Source organism: Eschrichtius robustus, chromosome X, assembly GCF_028021215.1.
Source record: "Eschrichtius robustus isolate mEscRob2 chromosome X, mEscRob2.pri, whole genome shotgun sequence".
Lineage (NCBI taxonomy): Eukaryota > Metazoa > Chordata > Mammalia > Artiodactyla > Eschrichtiidae > Eschrichtius > Eschrichtius robustus.
In genome coordinates this window covers 48,964,020-48,983,002 of record NC_090845.1, presented here as the reverse complement: position 1 = coordinate 48,983,002, position 18,983 = coordinate 48,964,020, and the positions used below count along the sequence as shown (strand labels likewise).

The window sequence follows — 18,983 nt, the reverse complement described above, 5'->3', positions numbered from 1 at the left end:
GACCCCTGGCCATAATGTTCCTGTCAAGAACCACACCCAGGTGTTCTGCCTTTAGGAAGGGATGTTCCATCCCTTGCCTACTCCCTCCTTCCACTCCTTCAAAGTCAGTCTGTCCTGTCATTCACCCTATGAAAGTAATGAAATTTGGTGCTGTGCTTTTCACAGTAAGAAAGAGAACATCTGCTAGCTAGTTTTTAAGTGTTCATACTGCTTTTCCCCTACCTCCTTTCTTTGGTCCCTCAGATCAGTGTGGGGATCTGTTATTTGGGCTTACCTGAGCAGGATAATTCCTATCTGAGAGGATTTAGAAAGGTTGTTTGGGATACCAAGCTTCTTTTCCAAAGTGAATTACTGACAGTTCTTTAATACACTATCCCCTGTTGTGTTTTTGCCATTTTATATTTTCCAACACTCTTACTAAGTAGAATACTAAGTAGAATACTCCTACTGTATTCAATTTGGATGTAGTTTTCTTACTGTTTATATTTTAATTAGACCAATATTAAAGTGAGTGCTTTTTTTCTAATTACCTTGGATGGATGATGGGGTTTGAAATAGGAATATGATGGTGAAAAGTTTGCATAGGATTAAAATTTTACCGTGGGTAACCGTCTGTTAGTTAACTATATGCAGACACTGGTTTTGCGCTTTAGGGTTTGCTTTATTTAGTTTGAAGTGCTTTGGAGGTAATGTAATTTTCCCCCTTTTTCATGGGAGGACAAGAGATCGCTTTCTGTTTTGAGATTTTGCCTTGGTGTTCTTCACAATGGGTCAAGTAGTGATCAGAAATTAAACCTTAATTTGACTTTTGTCATTCGGAACTAGAATAAATCTGGGAATGATAATCTAGGTGTGACCTCTAAAAGGTTTAATTTATTTTAGGTTGGTCTCTGAGAAAGGAGGAAGGAGTGGCAATACCAGTTAAAAACTGTCTAAGATTCAGTGGCAAAGTTCAACCTGAGTTTCCAGGGTGTTTATCATTTGTTTCCCAGTATGGCCAAAAAAGCGTGTATGAAGGTGAAAAATAATTTATGTGTGTAGTTTTTTTCACAAAAAATTCAACATTGTTGTAGTGTCAATTCACAACAAGGATATAACTTTGTCTATAAAATAATCACTATTCCCTATAATTTCATTGGAATTGAGAGCTGAGTTTTTAGGGGTGTTGTCTAAATGTCAGAAGAATTGCTTTAGCTTTGGTTCTGAATTCTTGTTGCTGCTCAAAGCAGGTTCTAAAAAATGAAAATTGATATGTGAGGGTTATTGCTTAAGAAATAATAACTGTGATTATGTTTGAACGTTGATATAATGGTTAGCTCCCCCACACCCTAATAAATGTGTTGTGTATCTCTCCCCCTCCTTTTTTTTTTTTTGTTTTTTTGTAGGTCCTCCAGTAGTCTGAGCTGAGTGGGTTAGCACTCCAGAGGAACCAGCAGACCAACTTGGTTAGGAAGGTTCAGGAAGCTGTTGGAGCAGTGTTGGGATTTCCTACCAGGATGAGTATGATTGGCTGTGATTTTAGGTTAGTTGTTGTGGATCTTTGTGGGTAGTATTTGTATTTTACTTCCTGGAATGGAGATGGTAGGGGTGTATGTATTTCCATTCTGTAATTGAGCTACTTTGGTTTCTTCCATTGTCTGGATCTGATGTGGTACTGGCTGTTTCTTGTGTTTAAGTGGAGCTCATTACTAAATTAAAATTTAAATGAATTCTGTCTATACATGATTTTTTAAGTCACTCTAAGCATCATTCAAAAAATAAAATTGCAAGATACTATGTCTAACCAATTTTTCGGAATTTTTCAAACATATAAAAATTGGATAATATAATGATCCCCCTGTGTACCCATCACTGGCTTTAACAGTTGCCAACTTGCAGCCATTCTTTTTCATCTATACTTCTACCCACTGCGGCCCCTTATTCCCTACCCCCTGGATTATTTTGAAATAAACCCCTGCTGTTGTTTTCTTTTTATTTGCAAAATATTTGTATCTAAAAGGTAAAGGGCTCTTTTAAACATCAAAACCATTACCACAACTCAAAAAATTAACTGATTTTTTTTTCTTTTTCTCACTGTATTGCACTTGCTAAGACTTTCAGTATGATAAAAAAAATTAACTGATTTTTTAAAATATCAAATATGAAGCTAGTGTTCAAATTTTAGTTTGAATCAGGATCCAGAGAAAGTCCATTTATCACAAAGGAAGATTGATATCTCTCTTAAATCTATTTTAATCTGCAGGTTCCCTCCCTTTTCTTTTTCTTCCAATTTATTTGTTGAAGAACTTGTCCTGTAGAGTTTCCCCCACATTTGGTGATTACATTCTCAAAGTGGTATCTAACCCATTCTTACTAAGTTAAAGACCCTGGAGGACCCCATTATAATGGAACAATGGCAGTAATCTCCTGTATCCCAGTTGGAGTTGATACTGCTGGCCTAGGCACTATCCCAAAATAACTAGTCATGGGTTCCTTTTTCTGTGGCAGAGTCTGATTTAATTGATACCTGACTTCAGTTCCATGTCTTGGCCCTGCTTACTGCTCCACATGAAAAGTAGGCCTCCTTGTGGAAGAAGCTGATGTTTCCTAGATAATGACCTGATTGTGCCTTTGGGGTTTTTCATCATGGTTTCAATTTCCTTAGGTAGTTTAGTTATTTTTATACTATCTTACAATGTTGCTTTTTATTCTTTTGATGTTGGTATCTCAGCTGCTCTGACCCATAACTTCTAAGCTATTAAGACTTAGTGATGAGTTCCTCTGGCTGTAATACAGTTTTTGAAATGGCAATACTAAACAATTTTTGAGAGCTTCCACTTAGACATCCTGATTTTCAGCTATTATACACAACTGTAGTTTTCCTGTTGTTATTGTTTCATTTTATTTCTTCTGGAAATGCTGTTCCCCCAGCATAGAGCCCTTTATACTGTTCATTTCTTTCCTTGTTCAGCATTGGCCATCGTAGGATCTACTGTATGTCCCTTCCATGGTCAAAACCTGAGAATGGAAGTTGGGCACATATGCTCCAGTCAGCCTTTGACTTAAGCACACGTTGGGGGCAGAGCAAGGCCACTTGTGCCTACCTTTGAAATGAGAGTGATTACAAGTTGAAGGGGCAGAGAAGGTTAGAGGTCATGAATGAAAGTTTCTGAGGTATTTAGATGAAATATGATTGTGAATCATCAGTGCTATGGATCATGAGTTCAAGCTTTTCAGTTCTTTGTTCATTAATGGAGAAATCAGATCCTTAGTTGTAAATTGACTAAGTATTAAAGAAGTGATTTCTTGGGAATTACAGTGAAATCCATTTGTTCAAGAAAATAATTTGAGCACATTATGTATAGTGATTAGACATTTACCCTTGTCCTGAGTTTTCTGTAGTTAGGAAGTTTGAACAATATTGCTTAAACCTTGTAATCCTGAGTTTGTGAAACTAGGATAACTAGAGTTTTGGGAGAGAGCTTTGCACACAGACATTTCAATATTTGAATTGTTTCCAGAATTACAAGTTTACAATGGAAATCTGTTGCTTTTTTTCCCTTTTGTTGTGTGTTTTCAACCGCGGAGTCAAAGTATTACTGAAATGCCAAAATTGGTTGCTTTGAAAATATTTGTCTTTCACATTCCATGTTACCTCTCTTGCAGTTTGATTAAATTGTTAAAATCTGATGTGTAGCTGTAATCATATTTGGCTGCTTTACAGTGATCTCACTATCTGTAAAGTTGATAGTCACAAGCAATTGGGTGTTTTGCTATATTGTTCTCTGACTTGTTTCCTCAATGACCGGTTACCAGATGTTTATATGTTAATGTCAGGGATAATTCAGCTCAGATTCTTTGGAAGCCCTCTCATTTGATGTGTCATAAGGGTTGAGTTGCTAAAACTTGATGTACTTGTTGACCAGCTTGGTATAGAAACACTTTCAGATAGTGAAGGAGTGGTCCTCTCTGAGTAAAACAGCTGTAGGTTTTGTTTGGGCTGTTAACCTGAGCATTTTCAACTTTTAGTTAAAAGTTTTAGTCATTTGGCTTTAAAAATTACAGTGGTGACATGGATTAGTTCCAGAATGTGATTTTACAGAAAATTGGAATTTCTTTCAACTTCTTATTAATATATCTTTAAATGGAGATTGGTATTGTAGATTGATTCAGTTTGGATTGCTGACTGGACTAGGTGAATGTGAAAATTCTTTTTCAGCTCTGAGATTCTGATTGTATAATCTTAGATATTGAAAGAAAGCAGTTTTTCCTTTTCAGTAATCTTTAAGTAGTGACTGAAAGGGACAAGGAGTAGGGAGATGCAAATTATTCTGGAATGACTTTTTAGTATAATCGTTTAGATTTTAAAGATTGGTAAGTGTGAACATACTGCCATGAATTTATGTACCATCTTTAGCATAACACAAATTTTAAGTCCTTATAATTAGGTACCAAGATAATTGCTCTGGAAATACTTGGGTATATTGTATTTGGTGGCTGCTTATATTTTGGAACACATTTGGAAGACTGCTTTAATGATTACCTTATTTGCTACAATTATTTTCTTATTTTCCTGTCTTTATAGTGAGGTGTATTTTTCCTGGTCTTTGTTTTTTGTTTGCTTTGTTTTTCTGGCCACACCGCACATCCTGCAGGATCTTAGTTCCTTGACCAGGGATTGAACTTGGGCCCTCGGCAGTGAAAGCGTGGAGTCCTACCTAACCACTGGACTACCAGGGAATTCCCGTCTTCTGGTCTTTGCTTTTTTTGTTTGTTTGTTTTTAAACTCTCCCTACTAATTTTCTATTACTGCATTCTGCTGATTGAATTCTTATAGGTGGAAAGAGCTTTCAGCACAGTGATTAAGAACCCAGACTCCCTGGGTTCAAGTTCCGACTCCATTGCTTATCAGCTGTGTCATCTTGTGAAAATTACTTAACCTATGTGCTACAGTTTTTAATCTATAAAATAATAATAGTGTTACCTACCTCATAGGGTTTTTGAGAAGTTTAGCTGAGTTAATGCATATAAAGTTCGTAGAACAGTGGTTCTGAAACTTTAGGGAACATCAGAATCACCTAGAGGGCTAGCTAAAACACAGATTGATGGGCCCCATCCCCAGAGTTTCTGATTCTGTAGGTCAGGGTGGGGGGGGCTAGATTTTGCATTTCCAACAAGTTCCCAAGGAGATGCTGGTGTTAATGGTCAGGGAACCAGTAGAATAGAACAGTGCTTGGCACAAAGTGTTAACTTTTTATTCAGGACTACTTTCCCAGTCCCTGAGTAAAACACTTGACTCTTCAGTGCTGATTAGTACTGCCTTCAGCTAGAACCAGTTTTGAAATCCTTCATTGCAGTGGTTCTCAAAATGTGGTCCCCAGATCAGCATCAGCACCATCACCTGGGAACTTGTCAGAAATGCAGATTCTCAGGCTCTGCCCCAGTTTTATTTTAAAAGTGTGTCTTGACTTAATTGGGGTGTCTTAGACTTTTATTAACAGCTTTATTGAGGTATAATTCACATACCATACAATTCACTCATTTAAAGTATACAGTGGTTTTTATTTAGTACGTTCATGGTTGTACGACCATTACTACATCAATTTTAGAACATTTTCGTCATCTTTAAAGGAAACCCAGTGGCCATTAATCACTCCCCTTCTCCTTTCTCACAACCAACCACTAATCTATTTTATGTCTCTATAGATTTGCTTATTTGGGGCATTTCATACAAAATGGAATCTTACCGTATGTGAGAAACTTTAATGTGATTAAAATGTTTTCCTTTTATTGTAAAAAAAAAAAAAAATAGAAAACAAATGTGGAAAACTACCCCAAAACAAATTTATGGTTTAATAAATTATCTTAAAGCACTTTTGTTACTACTACCCAAGTCAAGAAATAGAATTTTGCCTGTCACCCTAGAAGTCCCTCCACGTGCCCATCCCCATCACAGCATCCTCCCTCCCTCTGAGTAACTACTGTTAACAGTAACAATAGTTACTGTAACAGTAACAGTAGTACTGTTACAGTAACTTACAGTAACAGTAACTGTTACAGTAACAGTAACTACTGTTCTGACTTTATAGTAGTCACTTCTTTGCATTCTTTTATGGTTTTAATCATACAAGTGTGCATCCCTGGACAGTGTAATTTACTTTGTCCATTTTAAAAAACTCAATTTGTCTTTTAAGTATCTGTAGCTTCCCTTTCTTCCTTTTCTTTATACTTTGTCTATTGACAAACTCAGGCCATTTGACCTGTAGAATTTCCCAGACTGAATTTTGCTGATTGCATACTCAGTATAGTTCAATATGTTCTTCTGTCCTCTGTATTTCCTAAAAATTGATAGCTACATCCAGAGGCTTTATAAATTCAGATTCATTCCCTTTGGCGGTGGTGTGTTCATTTACATTTGTTAGGTTGTAGTGGTGTCTTGGATTTTTTTTTTTTTTGATGTTAACAGCCACTGCTGCCCAAAGCTTAGATCCATTATTAATTCATTGGGAGTTGCAAAATGGTGTTTTAACTCTCATTTTCTTTTCATGTATTGGCTGGAATAATTTATAGTTTATATAAGAAAGGCAGAATAAATGCTCGGGTTTTAAATTTTTTTCTGGCAACTTAACTAGTTCTGTTCCTTTGGACAAGTTAACTTAACCTATCAGTTGCTTCATCTGGGAAAAATACCTTATTTATGGGTTTATTGGGGTTAAATGTGAAAATATAAGGTGTTAGTATACTGTAGATGGTTAAGTATATGGTAATTTCTTTAACATACTATTTCACTTAACCCCTCTGACAGCTCAAAGATGGGCAGTCATGGCGGTGAACTGATGGCCAGTTAGCAAAGCCTGTCTGGATCCTTCAAGTCTGTGGTTAAGGAGGAATGGTATTTGTTCTTTGATCATTTGGGGGCTAAGTCTCTGGCCAGTGATAACTGAACGTTCCACCAGAGTAGTTTTTCGCTTTGCCAAGCCTTTGGAGTCACATTCATACCCCCTGAAGGGTCTTACCCAGTTCTGTGGTGGTGTGCAGTACATTGATTGCCTTGATCTCCCACCCTCCAGCTACACAGCCCCCTAGTGTTTTAGTTTGTTCAAGGTTCTCCTGTAACCTTAGTAACCCATGATGAGTCTTCCTAATGGTTATCAATATCACCACTATTAACATACTTGAGTAGCACTTTTTTTTAATAAATTTTATTTATTTTTGTTTTTGGCTGTGTTGGGTCTTCGCTGCTGCATGCGGGCTTTTCTCTGGTTGCGGCGAGCGGGGGCTACTCTTCGTTGCGATTTGTGGGCTTCTCATTGCGGTGACTTCTCTTGTTGCAGAGCACGTGCTCTAGGTGCGTGGGCTCAGTAGTTGTGGCTCGCGGGCTCTAGAGCGCAGGCTCAGTAGTTGCGGCGCATGGGCTTAGTTGCTCCGTGGCATGTGGGATCCTCCCAGACCCAAGGCTTGAACCCATGTCCCCTGCATTGGCAGGCACATTCTTAACCGCTGTGCCACCAGGGAAGCCCTTGAGTAGCACTTTTAACATTTCATATATTGTATAAAATATAGCATATGGCACATAGTAAGTCCTCAATAAACTGGAAACCATTGTTGGTTTTGTTGTTATTGTTGTTAATATTATATCTTCTTTTTCCCCCTCACATCTTACTTCTCTTCAGTTCAACAAGCATTCTCTGAGTGTTTTTAAGTACAAGGAGCTAGGGACGTACATTAGTATAAGAGAAGAGTATAAACCTGGATATATTCAGTATCATTGCTATAGACACCTCTCTCTTTGTATCTATATCTGCTGCCATGTTTTACAGGGACTAGCTTGACTACTCCAGCTTACGAGTGCCTTGCAGTCTGTTGACCTAATCTGGAGCTCCAGTTCCCTGCTTCTCAAATTTCCTTAACTGTCTTGGTGAGGCCAGCCTTAAAAGGAAGTGTAGTCTGGAGAGGTATAGATGTCACTTGAATACAACCTTTTACATAGAGCATTTTAGATTTTTGCTTTTTAAAAGTAAAGGCAGACTGCCTGCATGGGTGAATTCACATATCTACCTCTAGCAAAACAAATTACCAGTGGCTTTAAAAATGGTAGTCTTCTCCATGTCCAACAGAAGAGCTGGATAAGACCCTTATATTTGGTATTGTCTACATCAAACTCCTTATTTTATAGGCACAGGTTTTGGGGAAATGACTTGCCCAAGGTAACATGGCTGCTTAGGGGTGGAGTTGGCCATTGAACCCAGGTTATCTAGTTTGGTATGTTTCCACTATGCTGTATCTTTCCTTAAAACTGAATTTATTATCTGTATTTCTAAATATACCAGCAGGTGTCATCCATAGAAGTGCAAAATAAGTGGCCCCCTTCCTATAAGAAAGTTAACCAAAAAAATGGGGGAAATTTAAGGGAGTAGAAAGGTAAATGAGAAAGTCAGAAGTTCAAAGAAAGCTCAGTTTCTTTTGCCCTTTTTTGACTATGGTTATTACTTTGCAACATAAGGTTAATTTGGAGCTCTTTCATGGGACAATTCGATTTGGTTGCATGTTTTCATGCATATTTATGGATGCTATAAATCTATAGATGTGACTAAATTTCCTGCTTGTAAAACTTTCAAATTAAAGTGATGTTTTCTAAGCTCATCTTTTTTTCCCTTCCTTTTCAACTGTTTTAAATTATAAAAGTAACGTTTGCTATTTAAAAAAAAAGATTCAAACAAAATAAACATTTCAGTTAAAAATTAGTACCCCCCCCACAAATGATGGTCTCCTTTTATATCTGTTAACAATGTGTACATATTCTTTTATAGCTTTTAACGTTTACATACTATGCTTATCCATTTATGTACTATACGTATTTTTATACGTTAGACTATATGGCTGGACTCCATTCTTTTTAATGGTTGCATTGCATCCCAAAAGCATGAATCTGCTATAATTTCATCATTCCCTGAGCCTTGGAAATAGAATTCATCCTGGGTCAAAGGGTGGTACCCATTTAATTTTTTGATAGGTACTGCCAAAATGACCTCCAGAAAGGCTATATAGAATTGCCATTTCCACTGAAGTGTTTGTGAGTGTTCTTTTCTCCACCTACATTTGCCAAAACAAGATAAAGTTGGTCCTTTTAATTTTAACCAGTCTGTTGAGCGAGAAATCACATCTCCTTGTTTTGATTAGCATTTTTGTAGTTACTTGTAAGGATAAGCAAATGTTTATATCTTCTGCAAATTACAAGTTCCCTTTTACTTGGTTTTCAATAAGATTGTCTTAGTGAGTTTTGGGTGTTCTTTGTATATTAGAAATATTAACCCTTTATTTTTCCTGTTGCAGATATTTTCTATGTTTATGGTTTGGAATTTTTATGTAGTCAAATTCTTTCGTTTATGGTTTCTAGGTTGCACATCTTTCTTGGGAGATCTTTTCTTTACCAGGATTACAAGAATATTTCCCTGCGTTTTATCTTCTAATTCTTTTTAATAGTTTTTTTTTTTAAGTTGGAATTTGGCCAAGTAGCAAACTGGGTTGGTTACTTTTTGCTCTATAGGTTTTGAGAATAATTCAGGTTGTTCATGTTTAATACTTTTAACATTTGTCTTGAACTGAAGGCATAGTGTTATAGACAGTGTTTTAAGGGATCTTATTTATTATATTTCCATTTTACGTATGTTTGAGGCCCAGATTGTCCTAAAGTCACAAAGTCAGTTTGTGTCAGGGAACTAGAGTGCCTTTGCATACTATTCTTAACATTTTTAGCAAACACCTTTCAGTTATAAATGTTTTAAAGCAGCAGATTGTTCACATTGTCTGGTTTATTTAAAGAACATTGGAAATGACTGTGTGCCGGGCTGTATGTAGTGGTGTTAAATTTACTCAAACAGAGCCAGTTTCGTCTATATGTTGGGACATAATCATTTTTTCTAAAGGCTTTGTTTTAAAGCTTTCTTATCAGTGAACTAATTTGATCCTTGTAACAAACCTCTGAAGTTGGAATTGTTTTCATCATTCTGAAAGGAGTTTGCTGCCATGTTGATAATTGCTATAAATAACTTATTCTTTTAACCATGTAAAAGAATCTTTGTTCCTTCCAAATTCATTAAAAGTAGCTCAGAATAGTTGAGGTACACTTAAAATTTCTGATTCTTAAGTGGCATGGCCCGAACATTATTTAGTAGACTAACCTTTGGAGAACTATAACTAACTTGAGAGTGAGACCTGGAGCTTCCTAATCTTGTCATCAAAGTTAAGTTTATGTCCGTAATTAAGGCGAACAGTTTGGAGATTAATAAATACTTTTATGTTCTTCATATGCAGATAACACGTAGAAAGGCTGGGGAAAAAACAGCTTTTTTTGGCTCTTGATCCTCTGTGTGTGTGTGTGTGATACCCAGCATAAGATTGCTGCCCTTAGATTAATCTGGAGCTAAAAGAAATAAGACGTAATAATATATATGGCTTACTTTTTGCCAGGCACAATCCTATGAGATAGACTGTGTTGTTTATTTTACAGAGGTTACTGACTTGGAGTAATTTGTCTGAGATTATACACCTAGTAAGTGGAATTTAAGCCCAGCTTGACTCCCAGGCCTTTCCATTCTGTTGTTGTCCTCTATTTCACTTTTACTTTCTTCCAGTAGTATTCCTCAGTTTCTACTTTTAAATTTAAAAAAATAATAATCCTCATGTATGGTAGCAGATAAATACTAAGTTCTCTCTTCCCCTCATATAGATATATCTTTTGTCAGAATATTTTAAGGCATTAAAACCTAGCTTTTATTTAGAAATATACTTAATCTAACCTTTTTATAAAAGGATTGTGCCTTTTCTACCTGTCTGCAGGATACAGAACTAGAGGATTTTATCCAGGAATACAGAATTCCCCCTTACATAGAGGAGGTTTAATTTTAGAGATGCTGCATATTTCTTTATAAACCTAGGGACATGAGAGAATTGGAGCTGAATAATGCACAAGGGTTGGAATTCTGTTTCTTTGGTTTCCTGTACTGTCTTTATTGTATTTGACAGTGGCCTGTCATGTGGCTTTAAGGGAAATACCATATGCCTGTGTTTCATAAATGAAAGTGAAAACACTGTAGTGGCTAAGCACACAGTGTCTTGGAGATATTTCTGGGGGGTGATAGTTCCTAATGTTTTTCAGGTCATAGATCTCTTTAAGAAGCCAATGAAAGCTATCAGCTATCTTCTCAGAAAAATACCCACATAGGTGAAAATTTTCCATAGAATTTTAGGATTTTTGTGGTGCTCCCTCAATATAGGACACAAAGAAATCTAAAGATTTCTCCACGTGTCATTAAGAGGATGTCCAAATTGCTGTTGTTTGTGCTTATATTTCCTAGTGTGTGTGTGTGTATTTTTTTTTTCCTAGACCAAAGCATTATGCCCAAAGGTGAAAGCTGGGCTAAAATTGTTTCACTTTCGCTAAAGGTGTACTCTGCTTTATGCAACTTTAATCTCTAAAAATCCAAATTTTTTTAAAAAGCAAGAAGATTATGGTTGGTGTTACATAAGGATTTATCCTATGTAGTGTGTTGATCTTGTAATTGATTGTGTTTCCAGCTTTGCTTTGACCACTAGGAAGCTGTAATTTGTGTGTTTTGTGTACTGGCTTTTTGTTGCTTTTATATTACCATTGCTTCTAGTCTTCCTTTTTCTCTGATTTACACCTGACCATCTCATAGCACCTATCACAATGCCCTGCATATAGCATATTCATAACTATTTGTTGAATGAAAGATGCAGATTGAATGAGTTGTATACATTGGTTTTCTCAGTTGAAAATGTCACTTTAAAAAAGCGTTTAAAGTGATTGGGAATTTTTAGCTTCATTAAACATTTACTGGGTAGTCATTCATTCATTTATTAATCTACTAAGTGACAGTTCCTATGCTGGCAACAGGCATGCAAAGATAAATAGAATCCCACTCATGCAGAACTCACTCTAGTGGGGAGACTGACATGTAAATAAAGAGAGGTGTGTTGATTGAGGGTATGTGCAGGATACAGTGGGGACACAAAGGAGAGAGTGATCAGTGTTACTCTGGGGGAGGGGATATCTGAAAAGGCTTGACAGAGGAAGTGACATTTAAGCTGAGCTCTAGGGAATATATGCAGGGAGCAGCCATTTTAGCAGAGAGAACAATCTGAGTCAAGGTATCAAAGGTCTTGAATGGTAGGGAAACTGTAAAAACTTGACATGGTTAAAGCATGTGGGTTGCCAAGAGGAATATTATGTAATGTCATGGCCCTGGTAAGAGAGGTAAGCAGGCATTAGGTCCTAGAGGTCTTGAATGCTGGTTAGGTAAGGAGTTTACACTTGATGTTGTAGGTAGATTTTGAGTTTGAGGGAGATTGCTCTGGGAGCAATGTGGAGGATGGAATGGGGGGATCTAGCAAGATAAAGTCTTAATTTAAAATATTTCTAATTTATGAGATTTTCAAACATACGCAAAAGTTTGAAAACAGTATAATGAACCCCCATGTACCTGTTACCCAGCTTCAACAGTTGTCAACACATGGCTATACTTATTTATATCCCATTCCCTCCCCCATTATTTTTAAGCATATTCCTAAATGAATCACAGATTGGCAAAGCATAATTAACAATATATAACAAAGTGGCTCCCAAGTCTGGCTGTGCAGCCAAATCACCTACACAGCTTGAAAAAAAAAGTTCCCACCTCATATCTATTGAGTCATATATTTATATGGCCAGACATTTTTCGTTTTCAAAATAAGTGTCAGTTGATTTTACAAAGCTAGGATTGAGAACTCCAGATTTAATTTTTAAGTAAATTATTTTAAAGATATTTTTAAATTAGCTTTGACTTCTGATGGATGTGTTTTCCTGAACTCACTGAATGCTGCCTGTGGCTCTTCTGAGTGAAGATCATCTATTAGATAGTGGCAGGCTTTTGTGTGGTTAAGTTGTTGACAATTCAATAGAGCATATTAGTTTAAAGGCTGATGTCTTAATTTTCTGTTAGAGGTGGGCAAGACTGAAAAGTACTTCCGTCTTTGAAATTGGATGTGATGAGATAGGGAATAATCCATCATTGTTATAATTGATCTTTTGCACCAAATCCAGCCACAAGTAAAGATGGGGATGGGAGACAGAGCATTCTTAAAGGGTAGAGTAAGATTATTCCAGAGCACCAATTTGAAATGTGTAGACAAGGAGTCTCTTCCTCTCCTCCTTAATAAGCATAACTTTCACACAGGCATTGCTGTTTTTATTTTTTTTCTTAGGAATGCTAGGAAGGGAGGTCTCCTTGGCATGCTGCCATTTCCTCTCTGCTGGCAAAACTGATTTACAACTTTGGTGAGCCCTATTTGTTGCCTAAATTCTTTTGATGCCAGTTTGTCTCTAAGTAATTGGGAGTAATGACCAGAAGAATAACTCCTGGATCTGCAGCTTCCCAGGACTGTAGGGTAGAGGACGTGTAGGGGATGACTTCTCAGACGCCATTCTCACCTCCAAAGTCAGTGTTGGAGGTTTCAGACTCTTCCTCCTCGGTATCCCTGCCCTTATTTTGAGTATACTGCAGTGCAGAAAAGCACCAAGAGCAAGCATGAAAACTTATCTGAGGTATAGTGTTTTCAGATTTTGAGGGAGAGACCCTGTCGACGTATTTCTGCAGATAATTTCCAGATTTGTCTTGGGTGAGTAAAGGCTATACCTCATTTGCTTTATTATTACATCTTACTATCAAATGTCCAATAAAATCTAGGTCAGCAGTTCTCAGGGTCATATTTTATGTGGCCAAGGACAGGGATATCGGTGTCTATAGGAGGGGTGTAGTGGGGTGGACTGTGCATACAGACATTTTGTGTACTGTAGAGTTGTGGAGCAAATTTGGTTTGAATCTAGGTTCTACCACTTACTGGGTATGTGGCTACTCTTGGCCTCAGTAAACCAGGAGTGATCTTCATCTCCAAGGTGTTATAAGGATTAGAGATAATACATAATAGGTGGTCAGTAAATGTTATCTGTTGTTATTATGGTGATAAATGGGTTCTCAGAATATTTGGTGGGTATTAATGTAAATAATCAGAAACTAGACTGGATGGAAAGGCCTGATAATCAGGTGGTGTCCCCTTGTACCCTTTTACAAATCAGTCAATGTGATGTCTCTGCCTCTAATCAAATGGTCAATAGCAGGCTGGGTTTCAAGATTCAGCTTGCTGTTTCCTGACATGATGGACGGTCTGGGCATTTCTTACCCGAATTTACTTTCAGAGTCTGCAGAGAGGCAAAAGGCAAATATAATTAAGTATTTTGCTTTGTAAGACGTTGGAGTTTAGTATTCTCTAAAGCATTGCTTTAAAACCACCATAATGCTTTTCCATGATTTCAGTGGGAATTTTAGGCTGACTTTTTTGTTTTGTTCTTTTTGTTTTTCATTTAATTAGCCAATATTTATTGTTTCCTATAGGAGCTTAGTGTACAGCTAAGCTGTGAACAAAACAATCAAATAGGGAAAATGCCTTCACGGAGCAGACATTCCCATGGGTAGGCTGACTCTGATTCATCCACACTCCCATACATGTGTGCAGCATTTCTTAACCTACCAATAATAAACCAAATCAATAAATACTGAATGCTTGCTGTGTGCCATACTTCAGGATTAACCAGCAAGAGGTATAGGAAAGAGGCTCCAAGAGCCAACGGCAGCCAATCCAAGGCATTTGTTTAGAGGATATTTTTCTTAATTTGATGCATGCCCTTTGGCTCAGGGGCCACTGTTTTCTACCTTAAGAAAAATTGTACAAAAGAAAAATTCTCATTATAAATGGATGGATGATTATAGAAAATTTGGAAGGCTCTGAAAAGCAAGAAGCATAAATAAAACTGTGTTATCCTGCCACCTAGAGGCAACCACTGATAATGTTGTATATTTCTTTCCTTCCCAAGGTTGGTTGGTTGGTTGGTTGGTTGGTTGGTTGGTTGGTTGGTTGGTTTTCTTCCTCACCCTGTGGCATACATTTTCTCATTAATGTCAGGAAGTGATAGGTACAGGGTACAGTGTGAGCACGTAGGAAGGACACTCAGTCAAGTTTTAAGAGATTAAGAAGAGGATTGTCCTAATTCTGGTTAGTACTATTTCTGCTGTTCAAAACCCACGTAAGTGTTCACTATGTTAAGGTGAAATAGTGAGATTCTAAATAGTCCCCTACCCTCAACTTTCTTAGGGATTTTCTTTCCATTATCTCCTTTTCCTCTCCCTTACCCTCTGCCTTTCAATGAGACCCCATAATTTTCTGCTTGCATTTACAATCAGCCTTTTCAAGAGTGTTCTACACGTGCCATCTATATTGCCTCACTTCCTATTGATTCCTTGACTCATTCCAGTCTGACTTCCTTTCCAACCACGCCACTGGAACTAATGCTTGTCAAGTTATCTCTAGTCCCAATTTCAATGGACATTTTTCTGGACATACCTCATTTTGACATTTGACCCAGTTGATCAGCCTTGCCATCTTGTGTCTTTCATGATGCCGTGATGAACTAGTTTTGCTTCTACCTCACCAGCCTCTCCTTTGCTGGATTCTCCTCCCATGGCTTCAAGTACTGTCTGTATGCTGACAATCACAGATTTTTTTTCTCAGTGCATACTTCTTTCCTGAATCAGTTCTGTAAATATTTGCATATCTATCACATGGAAGATGCTGTGCTAGATGCTGAGAGCTTAACACTGTAGAAAATCAAACCAGTTATACTAATTGATATTTGCGATGAGAGAAAATAAGCAGGATTACTATCATAAAAAAAAATAACAGACAGCTTTAGGCAGGTTGCCTTGGGAAGCCGCGTTGGGTCTTAGTTTAAAGTCAATTTCTCAAATAGAACTAGCTGTGGGAAGAATGAGAGTGTGGCGCAGAAGCATTCCAGTAGGAATAGCACCTGTAACAGTCTAGAGGCCAGAAACAATTTAGAGTGTTCCAGAAACTAAACGGAAAGACTAATGTGGTTGTGCAGAGAGGAGATTGGAGAGAGTTCCAGGAACTAAATCATGCCAGGGCCCTCTGGGTCATGGTTAGAATTTGGAAATAATTTTAGGGAAACTGTTGAAAGGTTTTAAGCAAGGAAGTAACGTGAGCTGATTTATGTTTTAAGAAGATTACTTTTGCTGCTCTCTGGAGAATGGATTGGATGAAAGTGAGTATGGAAGTGGGGAGATCCGTTATCCATATTTCACAGTTGAGAAAACAGAAGTGCACATACGCTGATTTGTCCATGCTCATACAGTGAGTAAGTGATATAGCAGGGATTCTAACCTGGGTTTCCTGGTTTGGATATATAATCTGTGTTATAATCTGGTGCTTCTCAGACTTTAATATATGATATTATTAAAATACAGATTGATTCTTCACGTCTGGGTGGGGCCTGAGATTTTGGATTTTTAATAACTCCCAGGTGATATCAGTGCCGCTGATCCTTCAACCATACTTTGAATAGTAAGGCTAGTTCACCACTGTACTCAACTGCTGTTGACCCAGATTTGGAACTATAGGTGTCCTCTGCCCTTAAGCTGATTTCAATATTGAAAGTCATTCTAAATTTGATCAACCGCAGGTGATTACTACAGAGTGAGTTACCGTTTAAAGAGTGACTTCCCTCAGTGTATTTTAATTGTACCCTCTTGTCTTGATGTAAACCCTATAAAACCAAGATTCAAACTTCAAAGATAAGTGAAGCTGGGGGGAATGAAGGAGTGAAAAAAAGAAATGGTTAATTAAATGGAAGTATTTAAGTGTAATGGTAATCGCTACAGGTGGTGATTCATAATAATTCATTAGTTTTCTGAAAGTTGATCTTTCTAACCTGAGTTTAGGAAGAAATATTTATTATGTGTAGAGATTGCTTGGTGCACAGAGTTCTGGTCTGACCCAACAAAGGCAGTAGGCTATTTCCAGGGATTTGTTTAGAATTAACTTCTTTTTGTTAGAGACTTTTTTATGTAATGGGATTTTCATCTGTTTAACTTCTAAGCATTAGGTAGAACTCATTCTCTAGTTACTGTTCCATCATTAGTGAGATTGATAATATCTCAGCTTTTCACCTTGTGCCCCAGCTTCCTCTCTTACGATATTATTTTTGAACAATAGGATCCAACAGTGTAGAGGAATTTGTCACAAATTTGTATTTTCATCTGCAAGCATTTATTGTTGTAATAAAACTAGTAAATAAAGTGAACAGCATGTTATTGAAGCATGGACTTGGGAGTCAGAAGGGCCTGGATTTAGATATTGGAGCCAACATTCACTAACCAGGCAAGGTTCTGAATTTCTCTGAGCCTCAGTTTTCTATCTGTAAATGGGGAAAGAACTTGGCTTGAATGGTGAGGATTGTAGGAAAGACAAATATGAGGCCCCTGAGCAACATGTCTCAAAGTGTATTCTTTGGGATTCTTAAATTGGACTTTCAATAGATGCCACCTGGAGGAAAAATGTTTCTATGTCCTAATAAGTTTCCTTTACCCGGGATTTCTTGGAGCTGTTAGTAATATCAGTCAGCCATGTGACTGTCCTAAAGGAAGAGAAATTTGTAACATTTCCTAAATTACTGGAACCTAGTCTTCATGGAGCAAGATGCTCTAGAATGCTTTGAGAAACACCAGCCTAAGTATTATCTGGTTTGTAGTGGGCACTCAAAAAGTATTCTCCCTTCCTACTGTGAAACCAGCTTAGAAATAGAACAGAAACAAAAAAGACTTGAATTTTCTTAATTGATGTCTCACAGGCAGTGATATCTTTCTTTTTTAAACTATAGGTATTTCTTGCAACAAAATTATAGAAGCCAGGCTAACATTGTACTTGTTATGTGAACGTGTGCTTGATCATTCATTTGTTTTGGCTTGTTTTTTTTATTTGGGTGCCTATCATCTGAATCTGTTTATGAAAAGTTTGGAACCTGAACAATGTGGAAACTGAAAAAGCCAAATGCACTTGCTCTCCCAGAACCTTGACAGCTAGAGCATAGGCATGGGACCTCAGCTTGACCAATCAGATGCTCACACTTGGGACAGTGCATCTAGAGCCACTGATGCAAATATCTGAGACCATTTAGAAATCATACTGCCACCAGCAGTAGCTTCTAGGCATCCAGAATCCGGTGTTGGCAGCATAGGCACCCCCAACTAAGCTGTGTCTGTGGGAGGTCTTTGGCTGTAGTTCCAGGATGCCTAGCTTCCTTGGTTCCGTCTGTTTTCTGAATGTGGATCTCTAAGCTTTCCTGTTGATTGCATGAGCTATCAGTTACCCTTCCAGTAAATCACATTTTTGCTTTAGTTAGCCAGAGTCTATTGTTTTCAACCCAGACCCTTGAATGGTACAGAATAAGTCAAAATAGCTTTAGTTAAAGTGAGATACATATTTGTGTGAAGATTTGCCAGTGACTTCATCTACATTTTTTTAAACCAGTAAAATCGTTGTGAGTTGTTTATTTGCACAAGTTTTAGTCTGTGCTCTTGTTCTGGAGGATTTTTTTTTTATTGTTGGGTTTCAAGAGTTCTTTATATATTCTAGATAGTATGTATGGTTTACAAATATTTTCTCCCAGTAGATTTTATAGTTTTACATTTAAGTCCATCATCCTTTTTTTTTTTCTTTTTTGAGATGTAATTGGCGTTTAACATTATATTAGTTTCAGGTATACAACATAATGATTCCATATTTGTATATATTGTGAAATGATCACAATAAGTCTAGTTAACACCCATCACCATAGTTAACAATTTTTTTTCTTGTGATAAGAACTCTTAAGATCTGCTCTTAGCAACTTTCAAATATATAATACAGTATTAACTATTGTCATCATGCTGCACGTTATATCCGCATGACTTCTTTGTTTTATAACTGGAAGTTTGTGCCTTTTGACTACCTTCATCTGTTTCATCCACCCCACCCCCCAACCCCTGCCTCTGGCAAACACCAGTCTGTTTCCTGTATCTATAAGTTTTGTATTTTTGTTTTTTTGGCGTTTT

The 18,983-nt window shown here is 37.2% G+C and overlaps 1 protein-coding gene across 14 annotated transcripts in view; it reads left to right on the top strand.

Annotated features, from left to right (window-relative positions):
* HUWE1 (HECT, UBA and WWE domain containing E3 ubiquitin protein ligase 1) overlaps positions 1–18,983 on the top strand; it is a 143,427-nt gene that overhangs the window by 4,886 nt on the left and 119,558 nt on the right. For 9 of the 14 annotated variants that reach the window (XM_068533916.1, XM_068533926.1, XM_068533925.1 and 6 more), the window contains one exon: positions 1,386–1,522. The exons of the other annotated variants lie outside the window; for them this stretch is intronic. The gene's annotated coding sequence lies outside the window, so the exon portion shown is untranslated. The remainder of the gene's footprint in view (positions 1–1,385; positions 1,523–18,983) is intronic. 14 annotated transcript variants of the gene reach the window in all.